The sequence below is a fragment of the Ranitomeya imitator genome, chromosome 1 (genome assembly GCF_032444005.1).
Source record: "Ranitomeya imitator isolate aRanImi1 chromosome 1, aRanImi1.pri, whole genome shotgun sequence".
Lineage (NCBI taxonomy): Eukaryota > Metazoa > Chordata > Amphibia > Anura > Dendrobatidae > Ranitomeya > Ranitomeya imitator.
In genome coordinates, this window is record NC_091282.1 from 12,504,592 (window position 1) to 12,531,123 (window position 26,532).

The following is a 26,532-nucleotide window of genomic DNA, read 5'->3' on the forward strand; positions in this document are numbered from 1 at the left end:
CCCGGAGGAAACCCACGCAAACACGGAGAGAACATACAAACTCTTTGCAGATGTTGTCCTTGGTGGGGCTTGAACCCAGGACTCCAGCGCTGCAAGGCTGCTGTGCTAACCACTAAGCCACCTTGGCTCCATAGCGGCATAAGCCAGGAATCCAGTCGCCTTCCGGAGTATGGGCAGCGAGTCCAACAGATCTCCTCTAGAGGTACCCTGGGAGACGTGGTTCTCAAACTCATCCAGCCAACGGAAGAGGGACCTGGCTATGCAGGTGGATGCAATATTAGACCTGAGAGCAGAGGTGGAAGTTTCCCATGATTTCCTTAGAAGACTCTCAATCTTCCTATCCATGGGATCTCTCAGCTTTGAGGAGTCTTCAAAGGGTAGGGTGGTCTTTTTTGCCACCTGAATGGTCACCTTGGGAATACCCCATTTAATCAGATCTTCATCAAGGGGAAATCTAAGTTTGAAGTCTGAAGGGGTGGTTAGCCGTTTTTCTTGAAGCTCCTATTCCTGATTGATCATATCCACAATACTCATGCACGGGAAAGTCGATCTGTCTGTCTGTATGTAAGCCACTAAATAACTCATCCTGTATGGATTGAGGGACAGGTTCCTCCTCTAGCCCCATAGTGCTCCGCCCTGCATTCACCAACTCTTCAATATGTTCTGAAGAAAAGAGATATTTCCTAACCTCTGGGATCTTATGGGGTATGGACTCTTCCCATCTACCTGAGGACGACTCATAAGAAATGTCTGACTCCAGAGTCCTCCACCTGAAACTTTCTCTTCTTATGGAGGGATGGACCAGGTGAGGGAGGTGGCGGGGGAAGGGATAACTGTGGCTAATGAGGCTTGAACCTCTTGCTTGAGGAGCATATGTATCTCCTCGATTAGAGAGGGGTGCTCCACTCTGACCACCTTATCTGTACAAGATTGGCATAGCTTTTTCTCCCATCTCAAGGGTAGCTTTAGATTACAGATGACACATTTGCTTCTAGTGGAGGTTTTATGGGTAGACTTGTCTCCCTAAAATAAAGGGAGAGAAGTATAAGTAGGGGAGCCTATAATACCCATACACTCTATTAGGACCCTTCCCACTACACTTACTGGGTCTGGGGGAGCGCTGAGCTCTGCAGGCGCAGGGCAGGACGTAATCTCCATGCTGACAGGGGATCAGTCTTTCCTGGGAGATGTCTTCTGGCAGGTTTATATAGCCCATAAACACTGCCCATCAGCGCTACAAGGTGCCTCCCCCTCCGGGGTCAGCAGCAGACATCAGTGTCTTCAACGTTCTTAGCACGCCGCTCGGAATTCCAGAGCCCGCTCAGGGCCTAGACTGGAAGTGACACGCTGGAACGCAGTACCCGGAAGTGACGTGACCTCCGGGTCACCAAACGGCAGGCACAGAAGGGGGAGACGCTGGAGGGCTCGAGGAGGCCTCCAGGAAGGGGATCACTTGCCCGCTTTACCCCCGCAAGGGGACGCAGGTGGGCCAGGAACGGTCTCAGAAACCACCCGAAGGGGAGACGGGAGAAGAACGGAGGAGGAAGGCAGAGCCCATGACCACCACTGCCTGGCTGCAATTCTCACACTTTACACTTTAATTGCCGGCCACGCAGCATACCTGGAAGCTCTCCATGCCCCATGGGGGACAGGAAAGACACTGGCTAATAAGAGGTGGGAGGTTTTTTTAACCTCTTTGTGCTTCCTGTCCTCCATTAAGGTATGTCACTGGTCACTGAGTGGTTAAATACGTCAGCTCCCAGCTGTGAGTTTGTAGGACGGGCTGCGCAAAGACATCTGCTCGAGACATATCGGGTGAGGGCAGCGTCCTGTCAGGTTCCGTGAAAGCGCTTTCCTCTCTCACCAAACCTAACAGGACGAGAGGAGGAGCGAGTGCTCAGTAAAGCAGGAGACGATTTTTGTAGCTGACGGAGGATATTCGACATCCATCTCATCAGCCTGACAGGTGTATTGGAAGCCGGAGGACGCCGCAGAGCTGCTGGAATAAACTACACAAACTGTTCTCATCCTGCGCTGAGCAAAAATGTGTGTAATGTTGTACATTCTGAAACGTGTATGGAATATATATATATATATATATATATATATTTTATTATTATTATTTATTATTATAGCGCCATTTATTCCATGGCGCTTTACATGTGAGGAGGGGTATACATAATAAAACAAGTACAATAATCTTGAACAATACAAGTCACAACTGGTACAGGAGGAGAGAGGACCCTGCCCGCGAGGGCTCACAATCTACAAGGGATATACATACACATATACTCGTAACAGAATATACAGTATAACACACTTCTGCTCCGCACAGGCTGAGGACAGTTTCTATACAATCACACACAGCTTCGTTCTCACACTAACTTCTGGGCTAACATTACTGATGTCACCGCTCAGCAATACAATCAGATGTAGCAGAGTTCGGGCTCGTCGTGGGATATCATGATGATGGATTCTCGGCGGACAGCTGACAATGGCTTTGATTTTTTCTGTGCGTGTGTCTTTCTTACTTTTGATTATGGGGTTACTAGTGGGGGTGTCTGACAGACACCTCTCCATTACTGACACCCGGACTTAATGTCATCGAACATTACACAGCTGACCCTAACCCCAAATAATATAACCGGCAGCCAGAACTATTGGCGCATCTAATGGATGTGCCTGTTGTAGGCAGTTGCTGGCTGCTATTTTTAGCCTGGAAGGGCCAAATATCCATGGGCCTTCCCAGCCTGAGAATACCAGCCCCCAGCTATCTGCTTTACCTGCGCTTGTTATCAGAAATAGGAGACCCCAAGTCTTTTTTTTTTATTTTACACAGTGCAACGGCCAATCACAGCCATGCCAATACTTGACATGGCTGTGATGAGGCCGGAAGTGCCCCCACAGTAAAAGCTTGTTGATTGGCTGCGTTGCAGCTTTTCAACAAGCTATGTTCAAGCTCCCAAACCCAAACAGTAACATGGACTTCTGTGAGAAGTCTATGATCAGGATCGTCCACCTCTGATGAAGACGTGACGACAGCGGAGAAACTGTGTCACAGATCAGAAGAATATAATCAGGGAAAAGAAAGCTGTTGTCAGACTGAGAAAATGTAGTGAAAACCAAAATCACCTATTATAGGATGACGCCTGCAAGACGTCATCACATCCACCGGAGCCAACAAGGAGCTTCTCACCTCGTGGTGTAAGAGGCCGGAGCTCCTCCATCATCACGTCCTGGTACCGATCCTGGTGTCCTTCTAGATACTCCCACTCCTCCATGGAGAGATAGACAGCGACGTCCTGACACCTTATAGGAACCTGACAACAATCACACCGTCATCACCCAGAATCCTCCAGTACCGTCCTGTATAATGTCCCAGCGGTCACCTCTCCGCTCATCACCCAGAATCCTCCACCCAGCAGTCACCTCTCCGCTCATCACCCAGAATCTTCCAGTACCGTCCTGTATAATGTCCCAGCAGTCACATCTCCGGTCATCACCCAGAATCCTCCAGTACCTTCCTGTATAATGTCCCAGAGGTCACCTCTCCGCTCATCACCCAGAATCCCACAGTGCCATCCTGTATAATGTGCCAGAGGTCACCTCTCCGGTTGTCATGGATCCCACCATGCTACCCACAATATGTCACGAATCCCAACCATATGTCACGGTTCATGGGGAAGAAACCTTCATCATCCCCGCCAATCACACCAATTTGTCACTAACGGGGGTTGTTTGGTTGCCCCTGGTTCCTTCTGAAGGGGATTTATCTATATATTACTTCCCAGTTCTGACTTGGTCAGGCTAGGTACTGCACCGTGGGTAATTAGTCGCCAGAAAGGCTGCCTGCTCTGTACTAGCTATTGGGCATGCTGCAGCGAGGGCAATATAACTATCCCCACACAGGCGGGAACAATAATTATCAATGCCGCCGATCGCTGCAAAGACGCTCGATCGCACAGGACAAAGTATGCTGCCACAAGCTCCGATTAACGGGTCCGGAGCCAACCCAAATCAGTAGCATAATTCACCTCAGAGGACGCACAGTTCGTATAGAGCAGGAAGAGACAAGCTAGTAAATTGTATATTTTATTCCAAAAAAAGGTAGGCAGTATTTACAAAGTATTAAAACAATATTATAAAGACAAATCACGTGTACATTGCAATTACAAATAAAAGGATTAAAATGGGATAGAACACTTACAGGTCATTCAGATAATTTCATCTCCTGTTCGCCCATGTGCTCAGGAGATACATCAAGATGCATAGGGACAGCTTGCCGGGCTGTTAGCTCGCTTCCTGAACCAACACTGACTCACAACTCAGCAGCGTTAAGATATGCCCTCCCGTCGTGACATCAATGAGTGGGCTGAGTAATGACATGCACTCTTCTTTCTATTATTTACGTTTTTGAGTTCACCAAACAAAGACATAACTAGGAAGAAGAAAGGGGGAAAGCGTGGCTTGAGGGGATTGGTCTACTCTGCTCACGCACTGGTATCAAGTTGCACAGAGTATCTGCCATAGGGCTTTTATTGTTGTATGAGTGAATGCAGAGGGGGAGAAAGGGGGGGGGGGTCGAAGCTGCAGCGTGTGTCTGTGCCATGGTACCTTCTAGAATAATCTCTCATTATGACATTATTACATTATCGTGACACCGCTCATCACTCAGAATACTCCAGTGCTGTCCTGTGTCACGATAATGTAAAAATGCCATATTGTGAGTTTAGTTCTAGAAGACACCATGGCACAGACACACGCTACAGATTCGACTCCCCCTTTCTCCCCCACTGCATTCGCCGATACAAAAACAAAGCCCTAGGACAGACACACTCTGTGCAACTTGATACCAATGTGTAGCAGCCGGAACTGAGCAGCTTATGGCTTTTAGCTGCAGCAGACAAATCTCCCTACCCTACTCATTCCCCCCTCCCACCTGGTACTGGTTGAAACTGGTGAAGACACCATGAGCTTCTATTGTTTTTTTTAAGTTTATATATAGTGGCACCAATCAGGGCTAGAGATATAAGGATTATATATTCCGGACGTGCATCGAAGGATCTATAACCCACTGAAACCGCTAGAAGCTAAACCCAATGAGTTCAAAGAGCGGGTTTCTCCATAAGCGGGTGTTGTAACTACGCTGTATTTACACTTAAAAGAATCGACCCGACGTGGTGCACCTCCTGATCAATGTGTCGTCTTTCTACGAGGTTCCTACGCCAAGATATGTGGGATGATTTTTCACAATGCAAAGACAGGGGAGTATCCATCCTCTGAGTGAGGTCACCACAGGGAGAGGGCTTTGGTTTTAGGCTAGGAAATAACTGAGTGGAGCAGGAGTCTTCACGTGCTTTTGCCCGGGGTCTAGCTGCTACCCAAGAGTGATGCATCTGGATATATGCTCACCATCCCCCACAGCACACTGCCAGCCAGCAGATGAAATGATCTGAACGCTATGTAAGTGTTTTTTCTTCAACTTTAATCCCATTTTATATGTAATTGTACTATACATACAATACTTGTCTTCTTTATAATATCTTCTTGTACTTTGTAAACACTGACTACCTTTTTAGGAGTAAGATATAAAACTGCTAGCTTGTCTCTCCTTGTTCCATAACCAACTGTCACGTCCTCTGAAGTGAATTACGCTACTAATTTGGGTTGGCTTCAGACACGTTAATAATTAAGAAATAGGAGCTGGTGGCAGCGGATTTGTCTTGTGCGTTTGGGAGGCTTTGTAGTGACAGCGGTGTTGATAATTATTGTTCCCACCTGAGTGGGAGTAGTTATATCGCCCTCACTGCAGTGCACCCCTTAGCCAGTACAAAGTAAAGCAGCTTTTCTGGCAACTAATTATCCAGGTGAAGTACCCTGACTGACCTGAGGTTATGGGGGCGCCAGAGAGCTGCAAGTTCCAAACCGTAAATGGGAAGTGGGATACAGATAAATCCCCTTCAGAAAGAACAAGGGGCAACCAAACAACCCTGGTTCCTGACAAATTGGTGTGAGTAGCACAGTCATCTCCCAGAATCCTCCAGTGCCGCCCTGTATATTGTCCCAGCAGTCACCTCTCCGCTCATCACCCAGAATCCTCCAGTGCTGTCCTGTACAGTCATGGCCAAAAGTATTGACACCCCTGCAATTCTGTCAGATAATACTAATTTTCTTCCAGAAAATGATTGCAAACACAAATTCTTTGGTATTATTATCTTCATTTAATTTGTCTTAAATGAAAAAACACAAAAGAGAATTATCCTAAAGCCAAACTGGATATAATTCTACACCAAACATAAAAAAGGGGGTGGACAAAAGTATTGGCACCCTTCGATAAATCATGTGATGTTTCTCTAATTTGTGTAATTAACAGCACCTGTAACTTACCTGTGGCACCTAACAGGTGTTGGCAATAACTAAATCACACTTGCAGCCAGTTGACATGGATTAAAGTTGACTCAACCTCTGTCCTGTGTCCTTGTGTGTACCACATTGAGCATGGAGAAAAGAAAGAAGACCAAAGAACTGTCTGAGGACTTGAGAAACCAAATTGTGAGGAAGCATGAGCAATCTCAAGGCTACAAGTCCATCTCCAAAGTCCTGAATGTTCCTGTGTCTACCGTGCGCTGTGTCATCAAGAAGTTTAAAGCCCATGGCACTGTGGCCAACCTCCCTAGATGTGGACAGAAAAGAAAAATTGACAAGAGATTTCAACACAAGATTGTGCGGATGTTGGATAAAGAACCTCGACTAACATCCAAACAAGTTCAAGCTGCCCTGCAGTCCGAGGGTACAACAGTGTCAACCCGTACTATCTGTCGGCGTCTGAATGAAAAGGGACTGTATGGTAGGAGACCCAGGAAGACCCCACTTCTTACCCCGAGACATAAAAAAGCCAGGCTGGAGTTTGCCAAAACTTACCTGAAAAAGCCTAAAATGTTTTGGAAGAATGTTCTCTGGTCAGATGAGACAAAAGTAGAGCTTTTTGGGCAAAGGCATCAACATAGAGTTTACAGGAGAAAAAAAGAGGCATTCAAAGAAAAGAACACGGTCCCTACAGTCAAACATGGCGGAGGTTCCCTGATATTTTGGGGTTGCTTTGCAACCTCTGGCACTGGACTGCTTGACCGTGTGCATGGCTTTATGAAGTCTGAAGACTACCAGCAAATTTTGCAGCATAATGCAGGGTCCAGTGTGAGAAAGCTGGGTCTCCCTCAGAGGTCATGGGTCTTCCAGCAGGACAATGACCCAAAACACACTTCAAAAAGCACTAGAAAATGGTTTGAGAGAAAGCACTGGAGACTTCTAAGGTGGCCAGCAATGAGTCCAGACCTGAATCCCATAGAACACCTGTGGAGAGATCTAAAAATGGCAGTTTGGAGAAGGCGCCCTTCAAATATCAGGGACCTGGAGCAGTTTGCCAAAGAAGAATGGTCTAAAATTCCAGCAGAGCATTGTAAGAAACTCATTGATGGTCACCGGAAGCGGTTGGTCGCAGTTATTTTGGCTAAAGGTTGTGCAACCAAGTATTAGGCTGAGGGTGCCAATGCTTTTGTCCGACCCATTTTTGGAGTTTTGTGTGAAATGATCTATGTTTTGCTTTTTGCTTCATTCTCTTTTGTGTTTTTTCATTTAAGACAAATTAAGTGAAGATAATAATACCAAAGAATTTGTGATTGCAATCATTTTCAGGAAGAAACTGGGTATTATCTGACAGAACTGCAGGGGTGTCAATACTTTTGGCCATGACTGTATAATGTCCCAGCAGTCACCTCTCCGCTCATCACCCAGAATCCTCCAGTCCTGTATAATGTCCCAGCAGTCACCTCTCCGCTCATCACCCAGAATCCTCCAGCCCTGTATAATGTCCCAGCAGTCACCTCTCCGCTCATCACCCAGAATCCTCCAGTCCTATATAATGTCCCAGCAGTCACCTCTCCGCTCATCACCCAGAATCCTCCAGTGCTGTATAATGTCCCAGCAGTCACCTCTCCGCTCATCCCCCAGAATCCTCCAGTGCTGTATAATGTCCCAACAGTCACCTCTCCGCTCATCACCCAGAATCCTCCAGTGCTGTATAATGTCCCGTGAGATGAGGAGCAGACGCTGCACATCCCCCATACAATGCTGCCCGTCCCCAACACTGAGGAGCCGCAGTCACAGGGAGCAGGAGCCTCCACAGGAACAGCTCTGATCTCACCCCACACTCTCCTCTCACAGATTTACCACAAACCCTCCTGTAATCTCACCGGAATGGCGGGAAATCTGCTGCTGGCTGACACCAGAGAACACGAGCTGCACACAACCAGGACTGAGCTGCTGCACTGAGAGAGGAAGGACCTGTGGTGACGTCACCGTCATGTGATCAGGGGGCGGGCTCAGGACAGAAGAGGTGTGGCTGTGGAGTTGTGGTGACGTCATGCCCATCTGTCCGGTGTTCTCCCTTTGGCAGCTGTAACCAGTGATGGGAAATCTAGCTCATTCAGGTCATTCAGATCATTCAGTTCAGTTTCTCTGGATTCTGCTGAGAAGAGATGGATCAGTTCTAGTTCGTTACATAGAAGCTGCGGCTCCTAGGATGAGTTATAGTTTTGTTAAAATGATCAGAAATAGTTAATACATCTGATCATTACATAACAAACTCTTGTTAAAGGGGCACTCAGTCTGGAGAAAAAAAAAATTCAAAAGTTATTTATTCAAGTTAGTAATTTCTTTTTTTTCTTTCTGAACTATTTATTATTATTAATATTATTTACATGGCGTGACAGATTACCCACAGAACCGCAGGCTACACTGATCACATGGGAGCAGTAGGAACATTTTGCTTTCTTCTGATCTCCACTGTGAAGTGATTCCATACCTGGCTCCTGTCTCTTCAGTGTATTATCTGCACACATTCCGGTCACTTGCAGTCTCTGGTATTGAGCACTATATTCATTTCACACCACTGCAGTAGGCGGCAAAAGGAAGAGATGTGGTGAAACGACGCAGAACTACAGATTTACCAGCTGCCCATAGCAACCAATCACAGCTCAGATTTCACTTGGCAGAGCGCTGCACTACTGCACTATCAGAAAGCTGACCTGTGATTGGTTGCTATGGGGCAAAGAAAATCTTTCTATTAGACAACCTGATAATTCTCCACCCTATCCTGGGAGGAGCTGATAGGGAATGCATCATGTCATGTGACCTGTGAACTAAATGAACTAGATGTTCTGTTGAGAATGACCCTGGACAGCCTAGTTCAACGTGACGCATCTCACTGAGCCCAGCAGCAGTTCCCCCTGTGTTAGGCCGGCGTCACACTCAGCGTATGAAAATACGGTCCGTTTTTTACGGCCGTAATACGCTGAAAAGTCCCCAAAATAGTGATCCGTAGCTCCTCCGTAGGCAGGGTGTGTCAGCATATTTTGCGCATGGCATCCTCCGTATGTAATCCGTATGGCATCCGTACTGCGAGATTTTATCGCAGGCTTGCAAAACTGACATACGGCTATAGAAGGGATCCATGTGTCAAAAAAAAACAAACATATATACAGTCTATATATATATATATATATATATGTCAGTAGACACATATATGTATATATATTACTATTTATTCCAGCGCTATACAGCTTGAAAGCCGGTAATTCAATTACCGGCTTTTCCTATCTCCTTCCTAAACCCGACATATGAGACCTGGTTTACATACAGTAAACCATCTCATATCACCTTTTTTTTTGCATATTCCACACTACTAATGTTAGTGTGTATCTGCAAAATTTGGCCGTTCTAGCTAGTAAATTAAAGGGTTAAATGGCAGAAAAAATTGGCGTGGGCTCCCGCACAATTTTCTCTGCCAGAGTACTAAAGCCAGTGACTGAGGGCAGATATTAATAGCCTGGAGAGGGTCCACAGTTATTGCCCCCCCCCTGGCTAAAAACACCTGCCCCCAGCCCCCCCAGAAAAGGCACATCTGGAAGATGCGCCTATTCTGGCACTTGGCCACTCTCTTCCCATTCCCGTGTAGCGGTGGGATATGGGGTAATGAAGGGTTAATGCCACCTTGCTATTGTAAGGTGACATTAAGCCAAATTAATAATGGAGAGACGTCAATTATGACACCTATCCATTATTAATCCAATAGTAGTAAAGGGTTAAAAAAATACACAAACAGATTATTACACATTATTTTAATGAAATAAAAACAAAGGTTGTTGTAATATTTTATTGAACGCCCAATCCAATCACTGAAGACCCTCGATCTGTAACAAAAAAACATAATAAACCAACAATATCCTTACCTTCCGCAGATCTGTAAGGTCCAACGATGTAAATCCATCTGAAGGGGTTAAAATATTTTGCAGCCACGAGCTTTGCTAATGCAACATTGCTCATGTCTGCAAAGCCCCGGAGAATGTAGGTAAAGTAGGTCATTGACCTATATTTACCTGCATTTGCGGTGAGGCGCCCTCTGCTGGTTGTCCTCATATGAACTCCAGCCAGGGAGCTTTCTAGGAAAGTTCCCACGATCTAGGAACAGCCAGCAGAGGGTGCCTTACCGCAAATGTAGGTAAATATAGATCATTGACCTATATTTACCTTCATTCCCCGGGGTTTTGCAGACATGAGCAATGTTGCATTAGCAAAGCTCGTGGCTGCAAAATATTTTAACCCCTTCAGATGGATTTACATCGTTGGACTTTACAGATCCTCGGAAGGTAAGTATATTGTTGGTTTATTATGTTTTTTTTGTTACAGAACGAGGGTCTTCAGTGATTGGATTGGGCGTTCAATAAAATATTAAAACAACCTTTGTTTTTATTTCATTAAAATAATTTTAAATAATGTGTTTGTGTTTTTTTTAACCCTTTACTAGTATTGGATTAATAATGGATAGGTGTCATAATTGACGCCTCTCCATTATTAATTTGGCTTAATGTCACCTTACAATAGCAAGGTGGCATTAACCCTTCATTACCCCATATCCCACCGCTACACGGGAATGGGAAGAGAGTGGCCAAGTGCCAGAATAGGCGCATCTTCCAGATGTGCCTTTTCTGGGGTGGCTGGGGGCAGATGTTTTGAGCCGGGGGGGGGGCCAATAACCATGGACCCTCTCCAGGCTATTAATATCTGCCCTCAGTCACTGGCTTTACTACTCTGGCGGAGAAAATTCTGCGGGAGCCCACGCCAATTTTTTCCGCCATTTAACCCCTTAATTTACTAGCTAGAACGGCCAAATTTTGCATAGACACACTACTGACATTAGTAGTGTGGAATATGCAAAAAAAATGGTGATATGAGATGGTTTACTGTATGTAATCATGTCTCATATCATGTCGGGTTTAGGAAGGAGAAAGCAAAAGCCGGCAATTGAATTACCGGCTTTAAAGCTGTCTAGCGCTGGAAGAAATATTAATATATATATATATACAGTGGGGCAAAAAAGTATTTAGTCAGTCAGCAATAGTGCAAGTTCCACCACTTAAAAAGATGAGAGGCGTCTGTAATTTACATCATAGGTAGACCTCAACTATGGGAGACAAACTGAGAAAAAAAAAAAAAAACAGAAAATCACATTGTCTGTTTTTTTAACATTTTATTTGCATATTATGGTGGAAAATAAGTATTTGGTCAGAAACAAAATTTCATCTCAATACTTTGTAATATATCCTTTGTTGGCAATGACAGAGGTCAAACGTTTTCTGTAAGTCTTCACAAGGTTGCCACACACTGTTGGTGGTGTGTTGGCCCATTCCTCCATGCAGATCTCCTCTAGAGCAGTGATGTTTTTGGCTTTTCGCTTGGCAACACGGACTTTCAACTCCCTCCAAAGGTTTTCTATAGGGTTGAGATCTGGAGACTGGCTAGGCCACTCCAGGACCTTGAAATGCTTCTTACGAAGCCACTCCTTCGTTGCCCTGGCGGTGTGCTTTGGATCATTGTCATGTTGAAAGACCCAGCCACGTTTCATCTTCAATGCCCTTGCTGATGGAAGGAGGTTTGCACTCAAAATCTCACGATACATGGCCCCATTCATTCTTTCATGTACCCGGATCAGTCGTCCTGGCCCCTTTGCAGAGAAACAGCCCCAAAGCATGATGTTTCCACCACCATGCTTTACAGTAGGTATGATGTTTGATGGATGCAACTCAGTATTCTTTTTCCTCCAAACACGACAAGTTGTGTTTCTACCAAACAGTTCCAGTTTGGTTTCTTCAGACCATAGGACATTCTCCCAAAACTCCTCTGGATCATCCAAATGCTCTCTAGCAAACTTCAGACAGGCCCGGACATGTACTGGCTTAAGCAGTGGGACACGTCTGGCACTGCAGGATCTGAGTCCATGGTGGCATAGTGTGTTACTTATGGTAGGCCTTGTTACATTGGTCCCAGCTCTCTGCAGTTCATTCACTAGGTCCCCCCGCGTGGTTCTGGGATTTTTGCTCACCGTTCTTGTGATCATTCTGACCCCACGGGGTGGGATTTTGCGTGGAGCCCCAGATCGAGGGAGATTATCAGTGGTCTTGTATGTCTTCCATTTTCTAATTATTGCTCCCACTGTTGATTTCTTCACTCCAAGCTGGTTGGCTATTGCAGATTCAGTCTTCCCAGCCTGGTGCAGGGCTACAATTTTGTTTCTGGTGTCCTTTGACAGCTCTTTGGTCTTCACCATAGTGGAGTTTGGAGTCAGACTGTTTGAGGGTGTGCACAGGTGTCTTTTTATACTGATAACAAGTTTAAACAGGTGCCATTACTACAGGTAATGAGTGGAGGAAAGAGGAGACTCTTAAAGAAGAAGTTACAGGTCTGTGAGAGCCAGAAATCTTGATTGTTTGTTTCTGACCAAATACTTATTTTCCACCATAATATGCAAATCAAATGTTAAAAAAACAGACAATGTGATTTTCTGTATTTTTTTTTCTCAGTTTGTCTCCCATAGTTGAGGTCTACCTATGATGTAAATTACAGACGCCTCTCATCTTTTTAAGTGGTGGAACTTGCACTATTGCTGACTCACTAAATACTTTCTTGCCCCACTGTATATTAGGCAGGGTCTGACTACATACCCTACATTTCCCCTGATGAAGACGCTCTAATAGCGTCGATACGCGTGGGGCTTTGGTCTCCCAAGGGACAGGACCTGGTAACCCACTATTGCATTTGCAATAGGACCATTTTGACACTTTTTGATGGTTTTACTTTTTTCCATACTTCAGGACATCAAGTTTAGATTCTTTGATTGGTATATGGTGACTGTATGCACATGTGTATTCGTCAGTTAGGACGTATGATGATGGCAGCTAGGCACCTGATTATTTGGCAAACAGTATACAGGTGTTGGATATAACTTTTGGCCATTTAGGTTTGCATACGCCATTATGCATTTGATGACATATACTACAATCATTTCCTGTGTACCTGGTTGGAATATGTGGGTTACTTTGGCATAGGATGTATGTGCCTTCCAAAAGTATTCAGCCCCCTGGAGCTTTCCAACCTTTTCTCACATATCCTGCTTTAAACATAAAGAAGCCAAATGTAAATTTTTGGTGAAGAATCAACAACAAGTGGAACACAATTGTGCAGTTGAATGAAATTTATTGGTTGTTTTAAATTTTTGTGGAAATTCAAAAACTGAAAAGTGGGGCGTTCAATATTATTTGGAGAGCAAGCTCAGTGTTTACTAGTCCTGAGACGATACCGTGTGTACTTGCGATTACCCCCTGCCTTTCTCTTCTTTTTTCTATCCTATCTTTTATTTGGCAATGTTGGCCGCAAAAGGGGAAGCCTGGTACACCCAGCAGATGAAGGACACTCTTGTTGGAGTATGCATGCACCATGGCCTGGTCTCCAAAGGCAAATCCAAGGCTCAAATGGTCACTTGAACTGGTGCAATTTGAAGTAACACTAAATAGTGTTAAAATCTTGGCAATATACAGGTGCTACTACAGGACAGATCCCAGTACCATGGCAGCTGACCCACGGGTCAGGGATGCTGGTTCGGAGAGGGTGTCAAGCAGAGCGGGATGGCCACTGGGATGGGTTCAGACTGTGCAGCTTCTGGATAGACAGGACAGCCACTAAGATTATTATTTATTTACATAGCTCCATTAATTCCATGGTGCTGTACATAAGAGGGAGTTACATACAAAGTTATAGATATTTACAGTAAAAAAATTTTACAATGAGACTGGTACAGAGGGGAGAGGACCCTGTCCTTGCGGACTTACATTCTACGGGACAATGGGGAAGCAGTAGCTCTGGTGGTGGTGAGACGGTAGAATGATTATTGCAGGCTGTAGGCTTTCCTGAAGACATGAGCTTTCAGATTCCATCTAAAGGATCCGAGGGTGGTGGATAATCAGACGTGTTGAGGCATGGAATTCCAGAGGATGGGGAATATTCAGGAGAAATCTTAGAGACGGTTGTGTGAGGAACGAATAAGAGTGGAGGAGAGAAGGAGGTCTTGGGAGAATCGAAGATTACATGAGGGAAGATATTGGGAGATTAGGTCAGAGATATAGGGAGGGGACAGGTTGTGGATGGCTTTGTAGGTCAGTGTTAGTAGTTTGAACTGGATTCGTTGGGGAATTGGGAGCCAGTGGGGGGATTTGCAGAGGGGAGAAACAGGGGAGTAGCGAGGAGAGAGGTGGATTAGTTGGGCAGCAGAGTTGAGGACAGACTGGAGTGGTGCAAGAGAGCTGACAGGGAGGCCACAGAGGAGGGTGTTGCAGTAATCCAGGCGGGAGATGATGAGGGCATGCACAAGAGTTTTAGTAGATTGAGGGCTGAGGAAGGGATGGATTCTGGAAATATTTTTGAGTTGGAGGCGACAGGAGCTGGCAAGAGTTTGGACGTGTGGTTTGAAGGACAGGGCAGTGTCGAGAGTTACTCCGAGGCAGCGGATTTCAGGTGTGGGAGAGAGCGTGATGCTGTTTACCATAATAGATAGATCAGGTAGGGAAGATACGTGAGATGGAGGAAAGATGATGAGTTCGGTTTTGTCTACATTGAGTTTTAAGAAGCGAGAGGTGAAGAAGAAGGATATGGCTGATGGACACTCCTGAATTCTGGACAGCAGAGAGGTGACATCTGGGCCAGAGACGTAGACCTGAGAGTCGTCCGCATACAGGTGGTACTGGAAGCCATGGGACTTTGAGTTGTTCTAGGCCAAGGGTATAGATGGAAAAAAAGTAAGGGCCCCAGGACAGAGCCTTGAGGGACTCCAACACAGAGAGGGCGAGATGAGGAGGTGGTGTGGGAGTGGGAAACACTAAATGTGCGGTCGGAAAGGTAAGAGGTGATCTAGGACAGGGCAAGGTTTTTGATGCCAAGGAAAGAAAGACTCTGTAGCAGTAGGCCGTGGTCAACTGTGTCAAAGGCAGAGGACAGATCGAGAAGGAGGAGGATGGAGAACTGTGTTAGCTTTGGCTGTGAGTAAGTCATTAGTAATTTTGGTCAGGGCAGTTTCGGTGAAGTGGTGGGGGCAGAAGCCAGATTGGAGGTTGTCAAGGAGAGAGTTTGATGAGAGGTTGGAGGTAAGTTGAGAATGGACATGCTGCTCAAGGAGTTTGGATGCAAACTGGAGCAGTGATATGGGGTTATAGCTGGGCATAGCAGTTGGGTCAAGGTTTGTTTTTTTGAGGATGGGTGTGATGGTGGCATGTTTGAAGGAAGAGAGGAAGGTACCAGAAGATAGCGATCGGTTCAAGAGATGGGTTAGGGCTGGAATGAGCATGTTAGTGAGGATGGGGAGCAGGTGGGAAGGGATGGGGTCAAGTTCACAGGTGGTGAGGTGTGATTTGGAAAGGAGATGAGTATGCTCTCCATCAATGATGTTCGAGAGTGAGGTTATTAGGGAAGGGCAGAGGTCTGGTATATGGAGTGGTTGGGGTGGTGGAACAGTAAAGGTTTGCCTTGTTTGGTTGATCTTATTTTTGAAGTAGGTGGCAAAGTCCTCGGCAAAGGTGAGGGGAGTTGGAGGTGGCAGTGGTGGGCAGAGGAGAGTGTTGAATGTGCTGCACAGTTGTTTTGGGTTATAGGATAATGAAGATACAAAGTTTGTGAAATAGCTCTCACCTCTGCTAAACAGACCTAATTTGAAGGCAAGTGTAGTTTGTTTGAATGCAGTGAAATCGTCTGGCAGGCGTGTTTTTTGTTGTGCCAGGGTTGCCTATTGATTCACCGCACTTTGCCATGCGTGAGAGGGGCGACTGAGTCTATGCCTGATGTGAGGGTGGAGTTAAAGTAAGCGGTGGCGCTGTCCATGTGGATTGAAGATATGGAGGACAGAGGTAGAAGAGAATCGGAGAATGTCTAGGTGTGCGAGGTTTCTGCGAGGATATGTTAGTGGCTGGACATGGGGGGCACATGAGGAGGACAGGGATGAGGGGAGTAGGTGGTGGTCAGATAGGGGGAGGAGAGAGGTTGTGAGATGGAGTTAGACTGTACAGGTCAGGGTATAGAATAGGACTAGATGAATGGCTGGATGGAATCGGGAGCAGGTTCAACAGGATGGGCAGGATCAGGAACATGGATAGGATCAGGTAATGATAAGGCAGACAGGTTCAGGAGGCTAGAGTACAGGGACCATAAACCAAATAGACAAGAATACATTGATCAACTAAGTTGCTAAGGCACCTCTCAACAGAAGGAGATGCCTTAAGTACTAAATGCCTCCCAGCTATTGGCTGGGTACACATTAGGAGTGTGCCCACTAAGCACGCTCCCAAGAAACCTGCCTGGTGTGCACAAGGCCTAGAACAGGGGATGCGGCAGGGCAACCAGGACAGTGAGCAAGTTGGTGTACCTGCCCGAGGGGAGGAGCGGAGGATGCAGAGACGCTGGCATTACAAAAAGTAGTTTTCAACCACATATGGGGGGGATTAGCGTACTCAGAAATTGCGTTCGCAAATTACACTGCTAACTTACTCCTATCATCCCTTTCGAAAATTGAAAAGATGGAGCAACAATTTAGTGGGGAAAAAAAAATTCGTAATTTTTCATTGACAGCCCAATTTTATACCATTCTGTGAATCAAAACAATATCATCATAACAGAAATCATTATAATCATAAATGTATCAAAACCAACTCCATACCTTCACTAGGGGGCTTATATAAATTAGCACAATGGACACTGCCAATATGGAATTATTACTGAAAACGCATCAATCCATAAACAATTAAGTCAATAAAATACCATGATGCCAGCAGCCCCAACGCGTGTTTTGCGTGTAGTTCTTCTGGGAGGCTGTCATCATGGTATTTCACCAGGGGTAACATGGTTTAGTACGTGATACTCTTTTTTGCTGGATATATTTGCTTTGAATGTACATGTGGTCTAGCATAGAGTAGCACTACATTTCAGACTACAATCAGTACGCACTGATTATTGTGTGGAAATTGGTATTAGATTCTATCAATTGATCAGTATTCAGCATTTTTTGTTAAAACTATTAACAGTGAAGCACTAGCACTTTATGGTAATTGAGTCATGTACAGTGGGGCAAAAAAGTATTTAGTCAGTCAGCAACAGTGCAAGTTCCACCACTTAAAAAGATGAGAGGCGTCTGTAATTTACATCATAGGTAGACCTCAACTCTGGGAGACAAACTGAGAAAAAAAAATCCAAAAAATCACATTGTCTGTTTTTTTAACATTTTATTTGCATATTATGGTGGAAAATAAGTATTTGGTCAGAAACAAAATTTCATCTCAATACTTTGTAATATATCCTTTGTTGGCAATGACAGAGGTCAAACGTTTTCTGTAAGTCTTCACAAGGTTGCCACACACTGTTGTTGGTATGTTGGCCCATTCCTCCATGCAGATCTCCTCTAGAGCAATGATGTTTTTGGCTTTTCGCTTGGCAACACGGACTTTCAACTCCCTCCAAAGGTTTTCTATAGGGTTGAGATCTGGAGACTGGCTAGGCCACTCCAGGACCTTGAAATGCTTCTTACGAAGCCACTCCTTCGTTGCCCTGGTGGTGTGCATTGGATCATTGTCATGTTGAAAGACCCAGCCATGTTTCATCTTCAATGCCCTTGCTGATGGAAGGAGGTTTGCACTCAAAATCTCACGATACATGGCCCCATTCATTCTTTCATGTACCCGGATCAGTCGTCCTGGCCGCTTTGCAGAGAAACAGCCCCAAAGCATGATGTTTCCACCACCATGCTTTACAGTAGGTATGGTGTTTGATGGATGCAACTCAGTATTCTTTTTCCTCAAAACACGACAAGTTGTGTTTCTACCAAACAGTTCCAGTTTGGTTTCATCAGACCATAGGACTTTCTCCCAAAACTCCTCTGGATCATCCAAATGCTCTCTAGCAAACTTCAGACGGGCCCGGACATGTACTGGCTTAAGCAGTGGGACACGTCTGGCACTGCAGGATCTGAGTCCATGGTGGCGTAGTGTGTTACTTATGGTAGGCCTTGTTACATTGGTCCCAGCTCTCTGCAGTTCATTCACTAGGTCCCCCCACGTAGTTCTGGGATTTTTGCTCACCATTCTTTTGATCATTCTGACCCCACGGGGTGGGATTTTGCGTGGAGCCCCAGATCGAGGGAGATTATCAGTGGTCTTGTATGTCTTCCATTTTCTAATTATTGCTCCCACTGTTGATTTCTTCACTCCAAGCTGGTTGGCTATTGCAGATTCAGTCTTCCCAGCCTGGTGCAGGGCTACAATTTTGTTTCTGGTGTCCTTTGACAGCTCTTTGGTCTTCACCATAGTGGAGTTTGGAGTCAGACTGTTTGAGGGTGTGCACAGGTGTCTTTTTATACTGATAACAAGTTTAAACAGGTGCCATTACTACAGGTAATGAGTGGAGGAAAGAGGAGACTCTTAAAGAAGAAGTTACAGGTCTGTGAGAGCCAGAAATCTTGATTGTTTGTTTCTGACCAAATACTTATTTTCCACCATAATATGCAAATAAAATGATAAAAAAACAGACAATGTGATTTTCTGGATTTTTTTTTCTCAGTTTGTCTCCCATAGTTGAGGTCTACCTATGATGTAAATTACAGACGCCTCTCATCTTTTTAAGTGGTGGAACTTGCACTATTGCTGACTGACTAAATACTTTTTTGCCCCACTGTATATGCCTCCCAATTATTCCTTTCCTTAATTATTGATGGATTGATGTGTACGCCTTATTGTTATAATTTAATAAAATAACTTATGATACTTATTGGTGGACTATTGACTCCATGTTTTCAGTAATAACACCATTCTGTGAATTGCCTGAGGGTTAAAAAATGATCAGTACTAGTGATGAGCAAGTGTACTTGTTGCTCCGGTGACCTCCGAGTATTTGTTATTGCTCGGAGATATAGTTTTCATCGCCTCATTTGCATGATTTACGGCTTCCAGATACGCTGAATATATGTGAGGAATGTCTGTTTGTAAGGGAATTTCCACATGTATTCAGCTTATCTGAAAGCCGTAAATCATGAAACTGAGGTGATGAAAACTATATCTCCGAGTAATAACAAATACAAATACTCGGAGGTCACCCAAGCATGCTCGGGAAAACCCAAGCAACGAGTATACTCGCTCATCACTAATCAGTACACCTCTAGATGGACTCCTCAAGAGGCTTAGGGTACCGTCACACACTGCCATTTCGATCGCTACGACGGTACGATTCGTGACGTTCCAGCGATATCGTTACGATATCGCTGTGTCTGACACGCAGCAGCGATCAGGGATCCTGCTGAGAATCGTACGTCGTAGCAGATAGTTTGGAACTTTCTTTCGTCGCTGGATCTCCCGCTGTCATCGCTAGATCGGTGTGTGTGACACCGATCTAGCGATGCGATCTAGCGATGCGTTCGCTTGTAAACAGGGTAAACATCGGGTTACTAAGCGCAGGGCCGCGCTTAGTAACCCGATGTTTACCCTGGTTACCAGCGTAAATGTAAAAAAAAACAAACAGCACATACTTACATTTCGGTGTCCGTCAGGTCCCTTGCCGTCTGCTTCCCGCACTCACTGACTGCCGGCCGTAAAGTGAAAGCAGAGCACAGCGGTGACGTCACCGCTGTGCTGTGCTTTCACTTTACGGCCGGCAGTCAGTGAGTGCGGGAAGCAGACGGCAAGGGACAGACACCGGAATGTAAGTATGTGCTGTTTTTTTTTTTTACGCTGGTAACCAGGGTAAACATCGGGTTACTAAGCGCGGCCCTGCGCTTAGTAACCCGATGTTTACCCTGGTTACCCGGGGACCTCGGCATCGTTGGTCGCTGGAGAGCTGTCTGTGTGACAGCTCCCCAGCGACCACACTACGATTTACCTACGATCACGGCCAGGTCGTATCGCTGGTCGTGATCGTAGGTAAATCGTATAGTGTGACGGTACCCTTAGTTTCCAAAATTGGGTAACTTGTGGGGGTTTCTCCTGTTTTGGCATGTCAGGGACTTTTCAAATGTGACATAGCATCCGCAATCCATTGCAGACAAAATTGCGCTGCAGAATTTAACTGGTGCTCCTTCCCTTCCGAGCCTTGCCATGTGCTCAGTAGTTTTCCACCAAATAATGAGTATTGGCGCACTGTTACCCTTATGAAAATGAAAATTTCAGGGTAAAGCAACATGTTTCTAGGAAAAAAATTGATTTTATATTTTCACGGCGGGCCTCTCTGACCTTTCCCGGCGCCTGCCCACTGCAGTACTTTATCTGCCCTCAACAGGGCAGATAAAGTACACCTGCGCCGGAGCCGCAGCCTGAAGACAAGAAGAGGACATCATCGTAAGAAGATGGGAGGCCCCGGACAGCGACGCCCATCGGACAAGAACAGAACCAGGACCGCCCCTCTGTGAGTATAATCCAACCACTTCTTCTCATCTTTCAGGATACATCGGGGGCTTATCTACAGCATTACAGAATGCATTACAGAATGCTGGAGATAAGCCGCTGATGCCGGTGGGTTTAGCTCACCTTCGATTTTTGGGGTGACAGGTTCCCTTTAACCCCTTCATGACCCAGCCTATTTTGACCTTAAAGACCTTGCCGTTTTTTGCAATTCTGACCAGTGTCCCTATATGAGGTAATAACTCAGGAACGCTTCAATGGATCCTAGCGGTTCTGAGATTGTTTTTTCATGACATCTTGGGCTTCATGTTAGTGGTAAATTTAGGTCAATAAATTCTGCGTTTATTTGTGATAAAAACGGAAATTTGGCGAAAATTTTGAAAATTTCGCAATTTTCACATTTTGAATTTTTATTCTGTTAAACCAGAGAGTTATGTGACACAAAATAGTTAATAAATAACATTTCCCACACGTCTACTTTACATCAGCACAATTTTGGAAACAAAATTTTTTTTTGCTAGGAAGTTATAAGGGTTAAAATTTGACCAGAAATTTCTCATTTTTACAACGAAATTTACAAAACCATTTTTTTTAGGGACCACCTCACATTTGAAGTCAGTTTGAGGGGTCTATATGGCTGAAAATGCCCAAAAGTGACACCATTCTAAAAACTGCACCCCTCAAGGTGCACAAAACCAGATTCAAGAAGTTTATTAACCCTTCGGGTGCTTCACAGCAGCAGAAGCAACATGGAAGGAAAAAATGAACATTTAACCTTTTAGTCACAAAAATGATCTTTCAGCAACAATTTCTTTATTTTCCCAATGGTAAAAGGAGAAACTGAACCACGAAAGTTGTTGTCCAATTTGTCCTGAGTACGCTGATACCTCATATGTGGGGGTAAACCACTGTTTGGGCGCACGGCAGGGCTTGGAAGGGAAGGAGCGCCATTTGACTTTTTGAATGAAAAATTGGCTGCACTCTTTAGCGGACACCATGTCACATTTGGAGAGTCCCCGTGTGCCTAAAAATTGGAGCTCCCCCACAAGTGACCCCATTTTGGAAACTAGACACCCCAAGGAACTTATCTAGATGCATAGTGAGCACTTTAAACCCCCAGATGCTTCACAAATTGATCCGTAAAAATGAAAAAGTACTTTTTTTTCACAAAAAAAATCTTTTAGCCTCAATTTTTTCATTTTCACATGGGCAACAGGATAAAATGGATCCTAAAATTTGTTGGGCAGTTTCTCCTGAGTACACCGATACCTCACATGTGGGGGTAAACCACTGTTTGGGCACATGGTAAGGCTCGGAAGGGAAGGAGCGCCATTTGACTTTTTGAATGAAAAATTATCTCCATCGTTAGCGGACACCATGTCGCGTTTGGAGAGACCCTGTGTGCCTAAACATTGGAGCTCCCCCACAAGTGACCCCATTTTGGAAACTAGACCCCCCAAGGAGCTTATCTAGATGCATAGTGAGCACTTTGAACCCCCAGGTGCTTCACAAATTGATCCGTAAAAATGAAAAAGTACTTTTTTTCCACAAAAAAATTATTTTGGCTTCAATTTTTTTAATTTTTACATGGGCAGCAAGATAAAATGGATCCTAAAATTTGTTGGGCAATTTCTCCTGAGTATAGCGATACCTCACATGTGGGGGTGAACCACTGTTTGGGCGCACGGCATGGCTCGGAAGGGAAGCAGCGCCATTTGACTTTTTGAGTGAAAAATTAGCTCCAAATGTTAGCGGACACCATGCCACGCTTAGAGAGCTCCTGTGGGCCTAAACATTGGAGCTCCCCCACAAGTGACCCCATTTTGGAAACTAGACCCCCTAAGGAACTTATCTAGATGCATAGTGAGCATTTTGAACCCCCCGGTGCTTCACAAATTGATCCGTAATTATGAAAAAGTACTTTTTTTCCACAAAAAATTTATTTTGGCTTCAATTTTTTTAATTTTTACATGGGCAGCAAGATAAAATGGATCCTAAAATTTGTTGGGCAATTTCTCCTGAGTATAGCGATACCTCACATGTGGGGGTGAACCACTGTTTGGGCGCACGGCATGGCTCGGAAGGGAAGCAGCGCCATTTGACTTTTTGAGTGAAAAATTAGCTCCAAATGTTAGCGGACACCATGCCACGCTTAGAGAGCTCCTGTGGGCCTAAACATTGGAGCTCCCCCACAAGTGACCCCATTTTGGAAACTAGACCCCCTAAGGAACTTATCTAGATGCATAGTGAGCATTTTGAACCCCCCGGTGCTTCACAAATTGATCCGTAATTATGAAAAAGTACTTTTTTTCCACAAAAAATTTATTTTGGCTTCAATTTTTTTAATTTTTACATGGGCAGCAAGATAAAATGGATCCTAAAATTTGTTGGGCAATTTCTCCTGAGTATAGCGATACCTCACATGTGGGGGTAAACCACTGTTTGGGCGCTCGGCATGGCTCGGAAGGGAAGCAGCGCCATTTGACTTTTTGAGTGAAAAATTAGCTCCAATTGTTAGCGGACACCATGCCACGCTTAGAGAGCCCCTGTGTGCCTAAACATTGGAGCTCCCCCACAAGTGACCCCATTTTGGAAACTAGACCCCCTAAGGAACTTATCTAGATGCATAGTGAGCATTTTGAACCCCCCGGTGCTTCACAAATTGATCCGTAATTATGAAAAAGTACTTTTTTTCCACAAAAAATTTATTTTAGCCTCAATTTTTTTAATTTGTACAAGGGTAACAGGATTAAATAGATCCTAAAATTTGTTGGGCAATTTCTCCTGAGTACACCGATACCTCACATGTGGGGGTGAACCACTGTTTGGGCGCACGGCAAGGCTCGGAAGGGAAGGAGCGCTATTTGACTTTTTGAATGGAAAATTAGCTCCAATCATTAGTGGACACGTTGCGTAATGAAAGTATGTAGTATATGTCAGGTTGGTATGTGGTTTAGTGTACGTCAGGATGGTGTGTGTTGTGTAGTATACACCACACACACACACCAACCTGACATACACTATACCACACCACACACCAACATGACACTACGTCAGGTTGGTGTGTGTGGTGTGGTGTAGTGTACATCAGGTTGGTGTGTTTGGTGTAGTATACACCACACGCACCAACCTGACGTACACAGCGCCACACACACCAACCTGACACGCTACGTCAGGTTGGTGTGTGTGGTGTACTGTACGTCAGGTTTGTGTGTGGTATAGTGTACGTGAGGTTGGTGTGGTGTAGTGTACGTCAGGTTGGTGTTTGTGGTGTAGTATACACACACACACCAACCTGACGTACACAACGCCACACACACCAACCTGACACACTACGTCAGGTTGGTGTGTGTGGTGTAGTGTACGTCAGGTTGGTGTGTGGTATAGTGTACGTTAGGTTGGTGTAGTGTACGTCAGGTTGGTGTGTGTGTAGTACACACACACACACCAACCTGACATACACTATACACACCAACCTGACGTACACAACGCCACACACACCAACCTGACACGCTATGTCAGGTTGGTGTGTGTGTGGTGTAGTGTACGTCAGGTTGTTGTGTGGTGTAGTGTACGTCATGTGTGGTGTAGTATACACCCCACACACCATCCTGACGTACACAACGCCACACATACCAACCTGACACGCTATGTCAGGCTGGTGTGTGTGGTGTAGTGTACGTCAGGTTGGTGTGTGTGGTGTAGTGTACGTCAGGTTGGTGTGTGTGTGGTGTATACTACACCACACACACCAACCTGACATACACTACACCAAACATCAACCTGAAATACACTACACCACACACACCAACCTGACGTAGTGTGTCAGGTTGGTGTGTGTGGCGTAGTGTACGTCACGTTGGTGTGTGGTATAGTGTACGTCAGGTTGGTGTGCGGGTGTTGTGTATGTCAGCCTGGTGTGGGTGAGTCCATGTCAGGATGTGTTTAGTCAATGGACGTGTGATGAATTTTGAAGCATTCATTCAAACACAGTCCAGGTTTGTCAGGACACGTTTCACATTGGAAACGAGTTGTTTTTCTTGTCCCCCTTTTATAGCACACTCGGCACCTTTTTCTTATCCCCTCTCTGGGGAAAATGTTGCCCCGGTACCATACGGGAAACTTGAGTTCCAGAGGTGCTGGGGCCCGCTCCTTCCTCGCCTCCAAACATCAGGGCCTTTATCACCGCCTCCTGGAACTGAAGGAAGGTGTTGTTGGTCTGGCCTGCACATCGTGATAGCACGTATGCGTTATACAGTGCTATTTGTACGATGTGCACAGCCAGTTTTTTATACCACACCTTCGTCTTCCGCATGGCACTATAGGGCTGGAGGACTGGATCAGAAAGATCAACTCCCCCTATGTGTTTGTTGTACCCCAGGGCACAGTCCGGTTTTTGGACCTGTACTGGGGTACCTCGAACGGTGGTGGCCGTGGTGCAGGGACCATGGATTGTTGTCAAGAAAAAGACGTCCCTTTTGTCTTTGAACTTGACCACAAGCATGTTGCCACTACATTGGGCCCGGCTCTCACCCTTTGGGAGAGCCTGCTCAATTAGTGACAAAGGGAGACCCCTCTTGTTTCTGCGCACGGTACCGCAAGCGACGGTAGCTCTGGCAGAGAGGGATTGAAAGAGTGGGATGCTTGTATAAAAGTTATCAACGTACAGATGGTAACCTTTATCAAGCAGTGGGTGGACCAAATCCCACACTATTTTCCCACTCACTCCCAGACCAGGTGGACATTCTGGGGGCTGGATCCTTGTGTCCTTTCCTTGATAAACTCTAAAGCTGAGAGTGTACCCTGAGGTACTCTCACAGATCTTGTAGAGTTTTATCCCGTACCTCGCCCTTTTGCTTGGCAGGTACTGACGGAACTGAAGCCTCCCTTTGAAGTGGATGAGGGATTCATCCACACAAATTTCCCTTTGGGGAATGTACACTTCAGCAAACTTGTTGCTGAAGTGTTCGATAACTGGCCGAATTTTGAACAGCCTATCAAAATTCGGGTCATCGCGAGGAAGGATGTCCGTATGGTCCCTAAAGTGGAGAAATTTACAGTGGGGAAAAAAAGTATTTAGTCAGTCAGCAATAGTGCAAGTTCCACCACTTAAAAAGATGAGAGGCGTCTGTAATTTACATCATAGGTAGACCTCAACTATGGGAGACAAACTGAGAAAAAAATCCAGAAAATCACATTGTCTGTTTTTTTAACATTTTATTTGCATATTATGATGGAAAATAAGTATTTGGTCAGAAACAAAATTTCATCTCAATACTTTGTAATATATCCTTTGTTGGCAATGACAGAGGTCAAACGTTTTCTGTAAGTCTTCACAAGGTTGCCACACACTGTTGTTGGTATGTTGGCCCATTCCTCCATGCAGATCTCCTCTAGAGCAGTGATGTTTTTGGCTTTTCGCTTGGCAACACGGACTTTCAACTCCCTCCAAAGGTTTTCTATAGGGTTGAGATCTGGAGACTGGCTAGGCCACTCCAGGACCTTGAAATGCTACTTACGAAGCCACTCCTTCGTTGCCCTGGCGGTGTGCTTTGGATCATTGTCATGTTGAAAGACCCAGCCACGTTTCATCTTCAATGCCCTTGCTGATGGAAGGAGGTTTGCACTCAAAATCTCACGATACATGGCCCCATTCATTCTTTCATGTACCCGGATCAGTCATCCTGGCCCCTTTGCAGAGAAACAGCCCCAAAGCATGATG

At 45.3% G+C, this 26,532-nt stretch overlaps 1 pseudogene; it reads right to left on the bottom strand.

Annotated features, from left to right (window-relative positions):
* Positions 1-26,532, bottom strand: part of LOC138657468 (zinc finger protein 585A-like) — a 268,682-nt pseudogene that overhangs the window by 104,850 nt on the left and 137,300 nt on the right.